This window comes from Manis javanica, chromosome 16, assembly GCF_040802235.1.
Source record: "Manis javanica isolate MJ-LG chromosome 16, MJ_LKY, whole genome shotgun sequence".
Classification (NCBI taxonomy): Eukaryota; Metazoa; Chordata; class Mammalia; order Pholidota; family Manidae; genus Manis; species Manis javanica.
The window spans coordinates 49,421,158-49,434,182 of record NC_133171.1 but is presented as its reverse complement, the minus strand read 5'-3'; positions in this window follow the sequence as shown (position 1 = coordinate 49,434,182).

Sequence of the window (13,025 nt, the reverse complement as noted above, 5' to 3'; positions counted from 1 at the left end):
GTAAGTGCTCAATAAATTCCCGCTGTTACTATTTTCTGCCTCTCAGCTCACTTAATGGGGAAGCAGGGGCTGGGTTTCATGCAGTGTGTTGGCTTCTGGCTGTAACATTCTGTACGTTAGTGACACTCCTGTGATGCTTCCCTCTCCCCTCCCACTCACCTTTCTTCTCTGTATCTGGGAACCGCAGCCAACTGATTTACTCAGGAGTGTGAGAGGAAGAGGCATGAGCATTCTATTCACCGAGGCGAATTGTTCCCACTGCAACTTTCCCACGGAAAGGATCCACACCTGTTGGTCAGCACAGCTGGGAATCTGAGCCTTGGTGGCAGAGTCACTGCTGACCACACCCTGCACTGACGGACCTTGGGACTAGTCCCAAAGCCTCAGCAGGAAGCAGTCCACACCATCCTACCTGTGTAGACCTGGCTGTATCAGCCCAGTGTTTTCAGGAATAAGTAATTACAGTTCCCTGGGATTCAGGCAGAGGACACCCACACAGAGAGAGAATTTCTCTTGCTGTTCAAGCTCTGTAAACACTTGAAAAGTGATTTTATTTTTCAGTCTGTGGGCAGGATGCCACCAAACCAGGAAGCATCATTAAATAGACCTTAAGGGAATTTTTTTCAGCTTTTCAGGGGGATGGGTGGAGTTTGATGTTAGCCTTTTTTTTTTTTCCTACTGGTGCTTTTTGGATAAACACATAAATCAGCATCATCTATATTCATTAGATAACATGCCTTGTTCAATATAAAATTACCCCTGTTTTGCATGATTTTCCCCCCTTGTGATTAATATAAATGACTTAAGTTAATTATGTTTCTCTTCATGGAAAAATGTATTTGTCATAGTGCTGAAACATCAATAAAAAATAAACACTGTCGTTTGAAGAAGGGCAGGTTTGCAAATGAGCAGTCAGGGTATGGAGAGGGGAGCAGACTCACCTGTCTGGGGGTGTCATTCTGATGGAATAAGCACACTTTATATTTACTAACAGTGACAAAAGCATTTTTCTTAGTTAAGCACTTGTGGGTCCTGACGAGGTAGACTGATGTCATCATTATTAACAATAATGACACCTCAGGCAGAGAGAAAACGGTTTTCTCCAGGATCCCAAAGAATACTGCCTGGATGAAGTGTCACCTATCCTTACCAGGGACAAAGAAAACTGGGCATTTCACCAGCCAGCCCTCAAAACTGTCTCTGCTCCTGGGGCTTGAGAGGGAGACAGAGGCAAATGCAGGTGATCAGAGTCAGCATGAGGAGGGGAGAAGTGAAGGAAAGCAAAGCATGAGACTGTGATGGAGCCCCAAAGCAAGGGGGAAGCTTAGAGATTAGATAGCCCACCCCCTCACAAGGCCAATGATGGGGCCAAGGTCCAGAGAGGGCAAGAGAGTTGTCCAAGGACACACAGCATGTTAGTGGTAGAGCCAAGGCAGAACCCAGGACTCTTGACATACAAACCCTTGCCTTTTCTCTACATTCTGCTGCCCCCCTCACTGCTGGTGGTGGTACCACTGGGGCCACCGAGAAAAAGCTGTAATGAAATAAAGGAATGAGCCAAGCAAGAATCCAGCAGAAGAGTTTTAGTCAGAGAGAACCTCAGTGCAAAAGCCCTAGGAGCAGAACAAGCTTGGATTGTTCAAGGAGTAATAAGAAGGCTGCTGTGACACTCAGAGTGACAGCAGAGTGCAGGAGAGAGTGGTAGGAGATGGGTAAGGGGGGGCCAGATCATGTAGGATCCTAGCTTTAAACAACGTCTAGCACAAATAAGGTACTCAAAGCAAGCTGGATGGATGGATAGGTGGGTGGGGGGATGGATAGATGAGTGGGTAGATGGATGGATAGCTAGGTGGATGGATGGATAGATGGGTGGATGGATGGATAGATGGGTGGGTGGATGGATAGATGGGTGGGTGGTTAGATGGATAGATGAATGGAAGGGTAGATGAAAGGATAGATGGGTGGGTGGTTAGATGAATAGATGGATGGATGGGTAGATGGATGGATAGATGGTGGATAGATGGGTGGACGGATGGATAGATGGGTGGGTGGATAGATGGATAGATGAATGGAAGGGTAGATGAAAGGATAGATGGGTGGGTGGTTAGATGGATAGATGAATGGATGGGTAGATGAAAGGATAGATGGGTGGATGGATGGATAGATGGGTGGGTGGATAGATGAATAGATGGATGGATGGGTAGATGGATGGATAGATGGTGGGTAGATGGGTGGACGGATGGATAGATGGGTGGGTGGATAGATGGATAGATGAATGGAAGGGTAGATGAAAGGATAGATGGGTGGGTGGTTAGATGGATAGATGAATGGATGGGTAGATGAAAGGATAGATGGGTGGATGGATGGATGGATGGATGGATGGATGGATGGATGGATGGATGGATGGATAGAAATAATAACACCCCAATGGATGAAGAAAGAAGAAAATAGAGCTACTTCTATAGGAAGAATAGTGTGGTGCTGACTACACATTTAAAACTAAATTTTATGGAAAAAGTAAATTATGGACCAGAAACACCTAGTGAGTAAGCTATGAGGCCAAGGAGGCTAATTAGGGAGAATTATACCTGTGGGCCTCAGCCAATGAGAATCTTAGAGGGTAAAGTGTGCTTATCTTTCTTTCTGCTCCCTGCAAGGGGCTGGCCTTTCCAGGGTGAGCATCCAGTGACATTAAATGGCATTACAGCAGTATTAATTACTTTGGTAGCAGGAAGCTAGTGAATTATCCCCCCATTATATATTACCATGTTTACTCCTCAGGGCTCCATTTTTAATCCCAGTCTTTTAATTAAAGCATGTCACCACAGTCCATTAGTGAGGAATATAGAGAAGGAGATGTATAAGTGGGTGTAGTAAAAATTTAATCTAATGGTTCTTTATTGAGCACCTACTATGTACTTGGCAAATTGCTCAGTACAATGGGAGAAAGAAGTGGTAGTGACAGGCCTCAAGGAACTCATGCTCTCAAACAAAGCTCACCCCATAAACACCTGAGGAAATATCACAAATTAAGGATCCCTCACCAGTTAACCAAGTAACTTTTCCCACCAGGTTTTATTTGGGAAAACCAGGCCAATCATAAGACCATTTGTGGCACTTTTTTAAAAATCAAAATATATAGGATATGCTGGGGCCTACATGTTGGTGTAGCTGGATATCTTTGGGAAAGTCTCCTAAGCCTTCTGAGCTACAATCAGCCTCTTCATGGATAAAAAGAGAGATGTTCTTATCTAAGAACTCTCTGAATTCCAGCTATATAGCATTTTCTCATCTGTGATGCCCCAGACCTGCAGGCCCCAACCATAGGAATGGGTTTCCAGAATGATGGCTCACAGTTGCTCTGAGAGTTTCAGGCACCAGAGAACCTTTCCATGATAGTCATGACAGTTCATTTCCTGAGTCTTCAGAGGGGACCAACAAGATCTGCTTCCAAGTACAAGGGCAGCTGACCCTTGAATAACATGGATTTAAACTCCCTTACACTTATACATGGAGTTTTTTCAATCAATATGTTGGAAAATGTTTTAGAGATTTGCAACAATTTCAAAAAACATTTTCTTTTCTCTTACTTTATTGTAAGAATATAGTATATCATACAAATAACATATCAATTATGTATTAATCGACTGTGTTATTGGTAAGGCTTCCAGTCAACGGTATGCAATTAGTAGTTAAGTTTTTGGGGAGTCAAAATTTATACATGGATTTCAACTGCTCAGGGATCAGTGCCCCTAACTCCTGCTTTGTTCAAAGATCAGCTTTAGTTATAATGCAAAACCCTTGTGCTGAGAAAAGGCCAGCAAACCAAATACCACCAGAATTTAGAGGAAGTGGGCTGTATTTATGGGATGACTGAGTGGGAGGCATTTGATCTGTACCCCAAAGGCTGGGTAATCTTTTGAGAGTTGGAGAAGGGGAGACAGAAAGTACTTCGAGGAGAAATCCTCCTCCCTTCCTATCTGCTAGGGATGCTACCTTACAAGAATGTGATGTAGCAGCCACACTGAGGCCGTGAGGGATCACAGACAAAAGCAGAATGGAGGAGCAGAAGGATAGGATAAAAAACAATCCTGGATGAACTAGACAGGAATAATACACTGTGATGGCCTTCCTCAAGCCCTCTTACTAAGTTACAGCGTCTGGTTTACTCCACTCTTCGTTAAGTTTCTGTTATTTGCAGCTGAAAGCATGCCACCTCTGACCTTCCCCCGCGGCATTTACCCTGCACGGTACTCGCTTCTAGGTGTATGTGATTGGTTTGTATGTTCCTCTGTTCCTCCTTCTCCAGGCTATAACCCCTGGCTTGATGTCAGAAGACCTGGGTTTGAGTCTCAGCTTCGGACCTTAAGCCAGACTCTCAGTCTCTCCACACCTCAGTCCCCTCATCCGTGTCATCCTACCTCCATAACCAAGTGTGAGATGCTGTGCACAAAAACCCTATGAGCTGCTTAAAGAAGAACATCTCTACAAGTGGGAGAAGGACCCCTGCTCCCCTCTGGAGCGGCTGCTCTTGAGGGCCCTGGGTGCCTCCCTGAGCTGTCTTCCTACCTCTGGGCGGAATCAAAAGCTGCAGGCTGCAGGCTGAACAGAAGCCAGAAGTATTTTGTTTGACTCACAGAGCTTAGAACGCTTTTTTCATTTGTTGTGTGAACATTAAGAAGTTTCGTCTGAGGGTCCAAATTTTCACCCTCTCTTGAAATCTTTACATTTCCTGCAATGTTAGTCCCACAGTTTCATGTGGCATCCGCTGACATCAACTGGTTGGGGGACATCAACTGAGAGGGGGAGATGCTCTCCAACTTGCCACCCCCCACCACCCCCTGAGGCTGAGAAGCAGGTGTCATTTATCATGGTGCCTGTTCCTCATTCTTCTAACTGTGAGGACACTTTTTTCTGTATCAGTGTCTATACCAGAACTAGAGAAAACAAGGCTGGACCACTGGGATAGCACAGTGTGAGATAACATGTGTAAGTCAATTCTTGGTGGAAGTGAGGAATAATCATAAGGGCTTAATAAGTGCGCATGTTTCTAAACAATACAGCCCAACCAGAGTTCAGCAAAAATACACCCCAGCCCCCAGCACCACTCTGTTATGTTTCCTCTCTGATCCTTAGGAGCGTTTGCATTTCAGATGCCTGCTTTGTTTCAATGAGTTTTCTGGCCAAAGGTATGCAGAGAGTCTCTAATCCTGAGCCATTGCCTCCTCCTGCTCAACTGATCTATGTCTTCAAGACCCTGCCCAGTGACTAGTAGTGGTTGGATCCCCAAGACCCTGAAGATCCTGTTGACAGGAAACATCAGACCAATGAACTAGACATCAGGTGTCCTGGACCCTCCAGTTTCTGAGCTATGCAAGAATCCCAAGAAAAATCAGGTGATGACAACTAGTAATAAATAATCATTCTGCCAGACTGCTGAATTGCATTTACCAGTTGGCAAAGCATGCTCATTCACCCACCATGTGTTCGGTAAGTATGTGCTGAGGCTCTACCACAGACCAGGAACTGTGGTAGGCACTGCAGACATGGTGCTGCCCCAGGGAGTGAAGGTCCTGCCCTTAGGAAGCTCCCAGTCTGGCAAAGAAACATTTTTAGAGCCCACATTTCCATGCTACTTTACCATGAGCCCGATGTTCTAGGTGCTTTACACAGAGTAACTCATTTACTCTTAACAGTAATCCTATGAGCTACGTACTGTGGTGATCCCCAGTTCTCAGATGAGGAAGTGAGGCTACAGAGGTCAAGTATCTCGTTCAGGGTTAGTGGTGGACCAGCTGATGCAAAGCAGCCTACTGCAGGAGGCAGACTTCTGTGAGCCCAGACTGGGAAGCTGAGATCCTCACAGGTGGAGAGTCCCAAGGCCAAGATCACAGGGTTGGAAAGCCTCACCGCATGGCCCTGGCCCCTCTCCCTCTCCACTCTGAAAAACAGAGACACCTGTTAGTAGAAGAAATCATCACATGGTTGCTCTTGTCTGAGAATTCCAGGGCTGTGCTGGCAGGATTTGTAGGTCCCGAGGCAATTTGCACCTCCTATTGAAAGTTTTCCTCATCAGAGCAACAGAGATCAATGCAGCAAATGCAGTTGCAATGCACTGGCCTGCTCCCTGACTCTTCCTAAAGAAAAGTCATGAGAGACACGTATTGGTTCCAGCTCCATCCTGTCTCTCCCCCTCACCTGGTCCTCTGCCTGGGAATCCTCCTTGCTCCTGTCAACAGCATTTGAAATATTTTGGAGTTGTTATTGGAAGCTCTTTGTCACTGTGTCTGTGAGGATTCAGTGCAGCTAAGATTTAAGAGCTGGAAGAAGTTTAACTTCTTCCAGGCATCAGCCATGGCTGCCACTGCCTTCTGGCAGACTGGTCATGGACCTCTGAAATGGAAGCGACCTAGAGAAGGTCAGGTTGATCATCTCATTTCACAAATAGGGAAACTGAGGTGAGAGAGCTGAGTTTCTAGATCTGCACACCTCTCCAGTGCATCCCACCTTTGTAGCTACACAAGGATCTCTCCCACAAAAAGGTATTCTCTCCTGAAAAGCAGCCCTGCACTACCCTTGACTTTGGCATCCAACTGCCTGAGTTTGAGTATCTGACCCACCATTTCCCAGCTGTGCAAGACCTCAAGAAGGTTGCTTCACTTCTTAGTGACTCAGCTTTCTCACAAGTAGAATGGGGATGATAATAAAAGTATCTACTCCATTGAGTTATTGAAAGCTTGAATAATAATAATAATAATATTCTTTAATAATCATATTGAAAGATTTACTAATACAGGAAAAACAATTCAAACTGTGCAAACAGGAAGTGCTCAGTAAGTATTAGTGATGGGTACTATCTTGAAAGACAGCATCCCTCATACTAAAAGCCACTATTAGAGGAGCTTTGCTGTGCCTGGAACTAAGAACTTCCCCTCAGATCTTTGAGACAGAACATGAACTTGTGTTACATTGAGAACCAGCCTGTCTTAGAGAGAAACGGCCTCTCTTTGTTCCACACCTGTCAACCATGTTCCCTAGATAAATGCTAAGATTGGAAGTTCCTAAAAGCAGGACACAGCCCTAGACTTCTTTGTGTTGCTTAACACAGTGCTGAGCACAAACTGTGTGCCTTAATCCTGGGTCCTTCAGCCAGGCCCACCTATTTCGATCCTGTGCTGGCAAGCTCATGAAAACCAGCCCTGACACCAGGTGAGGCCCTAAGGAATTGCTCTAAATGAGTCTCACTGGTGTTTGCTCTTGGCTATCAGGTTTCGGTCTTGACAGCATTCTACCACTTTAGCATTACCTCTGGACTGCCCAGATTTGGTGTTGTTTCCAAATTTTCTTGCATGCTTTCTCACTTCGCACAACCTCTTCCCATACATTTCCAGGCTGTTCCATACCAAGCGTATATCACTGACACAGGGAAGAATAGCTGGTTCCAGCTCTCAACCCCATGGAATCTCACCCAACTCTGCATCCCCAACACACACACACGTTCACAGACACATCAACCCCTTCAACTCCTACCCAGCCAGGGGATAGACATTAGTAGTTGTCACTTCCACTCATTCTCTCCTCTTACTGCCTAATTTCTATGAATGGAGAACATGTAATCATGTTCCCAACCTTTCTGTGGTTAAGGGTGACTGTGTGACCCAGTCCTGGTCACGTGGGGTAGAAGGCTGGACTCTTAGCAGATTTCCTTCTTAATAGAATAGAGGGATCTGTGAGGTCAATCCCCTTCCTTCCTGCCTTGGATCCCAATATGTGAAGTCCTGATGCTTGGACCTGCCATCACCTTCTTGCAACATGAGGAAAAGGTCATCAGAGTTGCAGAGATACTGACCAAAGAGATATCAACACCAGTGGCTAAATAAACCATTTCTGGAACCACTACCATCTGGATTTCTTATTATAAGAAATAATTAATTTCCCATATTTCTTAAGCCAATTTTAGTCAGAAGTTCTGTTACTTGCAAACAAAAGCATTCCAAAGCTTTTTCAAATACACATCAGTCCACCTCCCACAGCTCCAAGGTGGGGTGGTTTGAACTTTGGAGATACATTGAAGAACAAATTCTCTAACATGACCCAATAGGAGCCTATGCAGAAAATTCAAGAATCCCAGAATGTGGGAGGAAATTTAAATATCATCCATGTCTGGCTATAGGCCAACAGAATAGAGTTATGGGTCCAAAAATAAGCCCTCATATTTACAGTCAATTGATTTTCAATAGGAGTGATGAGACAATTCAATGGAGAAATAATAATCTTTTAAGCAAATGATGCTGGGATAATTATATATGAACATGCAAAGTATGATTTTAGAACCATACCTCACACCATATACAAAAACTAGCTCAAATATATCAAAGACCTAAATGTAAGAACTAAAATTACTAAACTCGTAGTTAAGAACATAGTCATAAAAAATCTTCATGGTGTTGGATTAGTTGGTGGTTTCTTAGATAAGGAACCAAAAGCCAAAAAAGAAAAAACACATAAATTGGACATAATCAAAATTAAAAACATTTGTACTTCATGGGCAAGAAAATGAGACGATAACTCACAGAATGGAAGATGATTTTTGCAATCTATATATGCGATAAAGGATTCATATCCAGAATACACAAAGAACTCTAAGGACTTAATAATAAAAGGCAAAGAAACCCAATTAAACATTGGGCAAAGGCTCTGAATATACATTTCTTCCAAAAAAACATTCAAATGGTTAATAAGCTCATGAAAAGGTGCCCAGCATCATTAGCCATCATGGAAATACATATCAAAAGCACAATGAGGTAACACTCTCTACCCGCCAGGGTGGCTATAATCAAAAAGATAAATAATAACATGTGTTGGAGAGGATATGGAGAAATTAGGACACTCATAAAATGCTTGTGGAAATGTTAAATAATGCAGCAACTTTGGAACGCAGTCTGATAGTTCCTCAAATGGCTAAACATAGAATTACCTACTCAGGAGAAATTAAAACCTATGCCCATATTAAAACATGTTCATGAATGTTCATAATAGCATTATCTTTAATAACCAAAAAGTGGAAACAACCCAATGTCCATCAACTGGTGAACTGATAAACACAATGTGGCATACCTATCCTATGGAATATTACTTGGCTGTACTGCTATATGCCAAAACGTGGATAAACCTTGAAAACATTATGCTAAGTGAAAGAAGCCAGTCACAAAAGAACACATATTATATAATTTCATTTATATGAAATATTCAGAATAGACAAATCTATAGAAAATGAAAACAGATTCATGTTGGTATTGCTAGGGAGGAGGGTGTTTGGGGGGAAGGGAGGGTGACTGCTTGTGGGTAAAATTGTAATATTTCCAGAATGTCTCACCTGGCTTTAGTATATCTGCATATCAATAGGCATTCAGAGGTGGAATGAAGTATGGCTTTAATGCATTTGCATCATTCCTCAGGTATGGAGAGAAATTCATCTCCGTATCAATGGGTAATTACCTGGGCAAGAGCTTTTCTGTACCAGATAGGTGAAGGGAGAGCCAGTTTTGCTTCTTCTGGAGCAGGAAAGAGAGACCACCCAGGACTGCAGCTTGGGAGCAATAAATGGATTTTAAACTTTATTTCTCCCTTTGACTGATTTCGGTTTTTAGAAGTATTCTGCCATGGGATTTCCTCTCCCCAGACTTACACTGCTAAAGAGCAGGAGGATTCTTTTGGGGATGATGAAAATGTTATAAAGTTGATTATGGTGATAGCTGCACAACTCCATAAATATATTTTGAAATCATTGAATTGTATACTTTAAATGATGAATGTTACAGTATATCAATTATATCTCAATAAAGCTAATTTTTAAAAATGTCATCCATGTCCAACAGTCAATCTCGTGCAAACTCTTCCTTGACGGGGAACTAGAGCCAGTCAGGATTGGGGGAAGCAAGAGTGATTTTCAACTATCGAACTTAACAAGTGGAGGGAGAACAAGAACTTGATCCAAATGGGAGTTCTATAAGAACCTCAAGATGAGGAAGCAAGTTCAGGAGGCAGGGTTGGAGGGATTCCCTAAGATAAAAATGACTCAGGGAATAAACCTTCATGTTGGTATTGCTAGGGAGGGGGGTGTTTTGGGGGAAGGGAGGGTGACTGCTAAAGGGTAGGAGGGGTCTTTTGGGGGTGATGAAAAATTTTATAAAATTGATTATGGTGATGGTTGCACAACTCTGTAAATGTATTTGGAAACCATTGAATTGTACACTTTATCTAATGAATGTGTAACTAACCCCTCTGCTCCAGCCCCCATGGAAGACATCACTACTCATCACAATCTTCTGCTCTGCAGAACCCAGGGACAGCAGCACAATACAGCCCAACCAGCCCATTAGGCAGGCACCACCACCACATGGAAACTGGCACATGGGGTGTTTGCCATTCCTGACCTAGGAGAATGGTACCAATAGTGAATTTTGTACAATATTTGAGGCCACATTCGTAGGCATAGAGGAAACCACTGGGGCATTGGAATAATCCATTCCAGTCCGTGGGATGATGCTAGAGTTCCTCAAAGACTAGGATGTCCCCACAGGATATCTCACTACTGTTTGTTGCAGCTCATTCCATCTTTAAGCAACTGAGTCTATAGAAGGACCATATCAATTTGAAAGCACTCTCACCAGAGCCTTCCCCCTCCGTCCTCATCCTAATCTAATTCAATCCCTTGGAACCACATGAATTTATTTATTCAACAATTATCTGTAGCATATCTGTACCTATCTATATTTTTACTTACCATGTGCCAGGTTCCAGGACCTGAAAGGGCTGATGGGAGAAGAGGAGGATATGTCATTTTATTTCAGTATGAATTGATTCATTCTGGCCTCCAATAGCGGGTGGTTAACTTCTCAGGGTGGTGTCTGTGGTGGAGGTAGGCAGCATGCATGCATGGGTTTTCAGGGGAGCATCAAGAGTTAGAGGGCATTTGACTCACATAAAGACTTAAATATCAATAACAAAATTGAAAGTGCCACAGACTCTCAGGCAGAGAGTGCAAGGATAAGATTATTAGAAGAAATACAAACAATAAACAAAGGAGAAAAGCTCTCTCATAAACAATCAAAGAAATGTAAAATAAAGCAATGAAACTTTGTCTTTCATCCATAATATTAACAATTAGCTTAAAACATAATACTCGGTTCTGGCAAGGGTGTGATAAAATAGGCACAAATGCATGCTTCTTATTGGAATTAAAACTGGCACATCTATGGAATGCAGTTAAACAATATGCTCTTTCATCCAGTCATTCCACCCTTATGCTCAAAATACAGATATTCACACAGGTGTTTATGGCACGAAGATGTTCATGAAGTATTTCTGTACAAGCAAAAATGGAAACTATGTCAAGGTCTTGCTAGAAGGAATTTTGAAATGTTGAATGACATGGGCAAATTCACACAATATAATGCCTCACTTAAAAGTCAGGGGCAAACATAAAGATGTAGTTAGTTTTTAATGATATAAAGTCTTTACCAATCCATAGAAAAGAAAATATGGCTGCAAAGAAATTCTACAGCATGCTGACAATAAGTAGTTCCTAGACAACAGAGTAGCCAGCAATGGATATTTCCTTCTTTAGTCTTTTCTAGATTTTTCAAATTTTCTCAGAAAATCATCTATTGTCTTTTTTTCTTTTCATCCCCAAAAAAGAAACACTATTTTTTTTTAAGAAAGAAAAGAAAAAAAGAAAGCAGTCAAGTATCTGAAGTCACTCTGGATCCCTTTTGTTGCCAGACAAGTCTTGAGAGGCCTTGTTCATAAAATAAGGACATTGTACCTAAACTGCTTCACAGAATTGCTCATGAAGATAAAATAAAATGTATGAGACATGCCTTGTAAATCGTAAAGCACTGTATAAATGTTAGCTGTTGTTAACATTACAACACAAAATTAACCCCAACCATCCAAGAGAAAAGAAATTCATAATAAAATTCCTCAGGCTTTGACACAGAAACTAAGAAAATGTGAGAATGAGCTAAGAAGGAAAAAAGGTCACAGGAATCCTGAAGAATGTTCACTAGCATCTCTCAGGAAGCCCAGGGAAAATGTTGAACAAGAAGCCAAAAAAACTTACAAGGCAACCTAATGTTAACAGCACTGCTTGGCTAACAAGCCGTATAAGATGTTCCATCTTTACTTAAAAAATACCTGAATGCTGCAGTATTTACATAGGGAGAATGGGGTAGTTCACTCAAATGACAGTTGAAATTAAGAATTAACTTAGTCAAAATGTACTAGAAAAGTATCTTGCAGGATCTGACTTGACTCCAAAAGTAAAAAATAAGCACCCCAAGGGAGAAAATTAATGAGTAGAAGAGGGTATTTATCATGGGCAGGACAGGACTCAGAAATGACAATGACCCAGCCAAAGGACTCAAATTCTTAGTCTTGCAAAAGAATTGCAGTCAGTGCCTTGTCAGATAAGCACATAGCACACCTGAGGCCTGGCTGGCTGGGGCTGCAGGAATATGGGGTGGGCTCTCTGGGGGCAACCATCCTCCCCATGGGTCACAGTTCCTGGTCCCCCCCACCACGGTTCCCCTCCCTCTGCCCCTGCCAGGAGCAGCAAAAGTCTTCCTTCCCAACATTCGCAATCACCTCTGCCTCCCCGTGCTCAGCTGCCCACAGCTGGTGTTAAGCAAGGGGGTTCCGGAGCCACAGCCCCTGTGATGTGCTCTGCTGCCAGGGCACACTGAGCACTGCCTGCCCAGCCTCCGGTTGCACAGACCACAGCCCGACCTTTCCTGGCTCCAGGGCTCCTGGCTTGCTGCTAACTACAGGGCAGCGCATCTTCTGGCCCATCCAGACACCACCTGGCCCATAGATCTGTCCTGGCTTGACCTTGGTTGATTACACGGTCCTCGACCTTTGCCTTGTCCCTGCCCTGGGCTTCCCAGTTGATCCGCTTGTGCCCACTGGACTCACCCAGACTGGGCTCTGCCTTCCCTCAAGCGGGGAGGTAGGGAGGCAAGAAA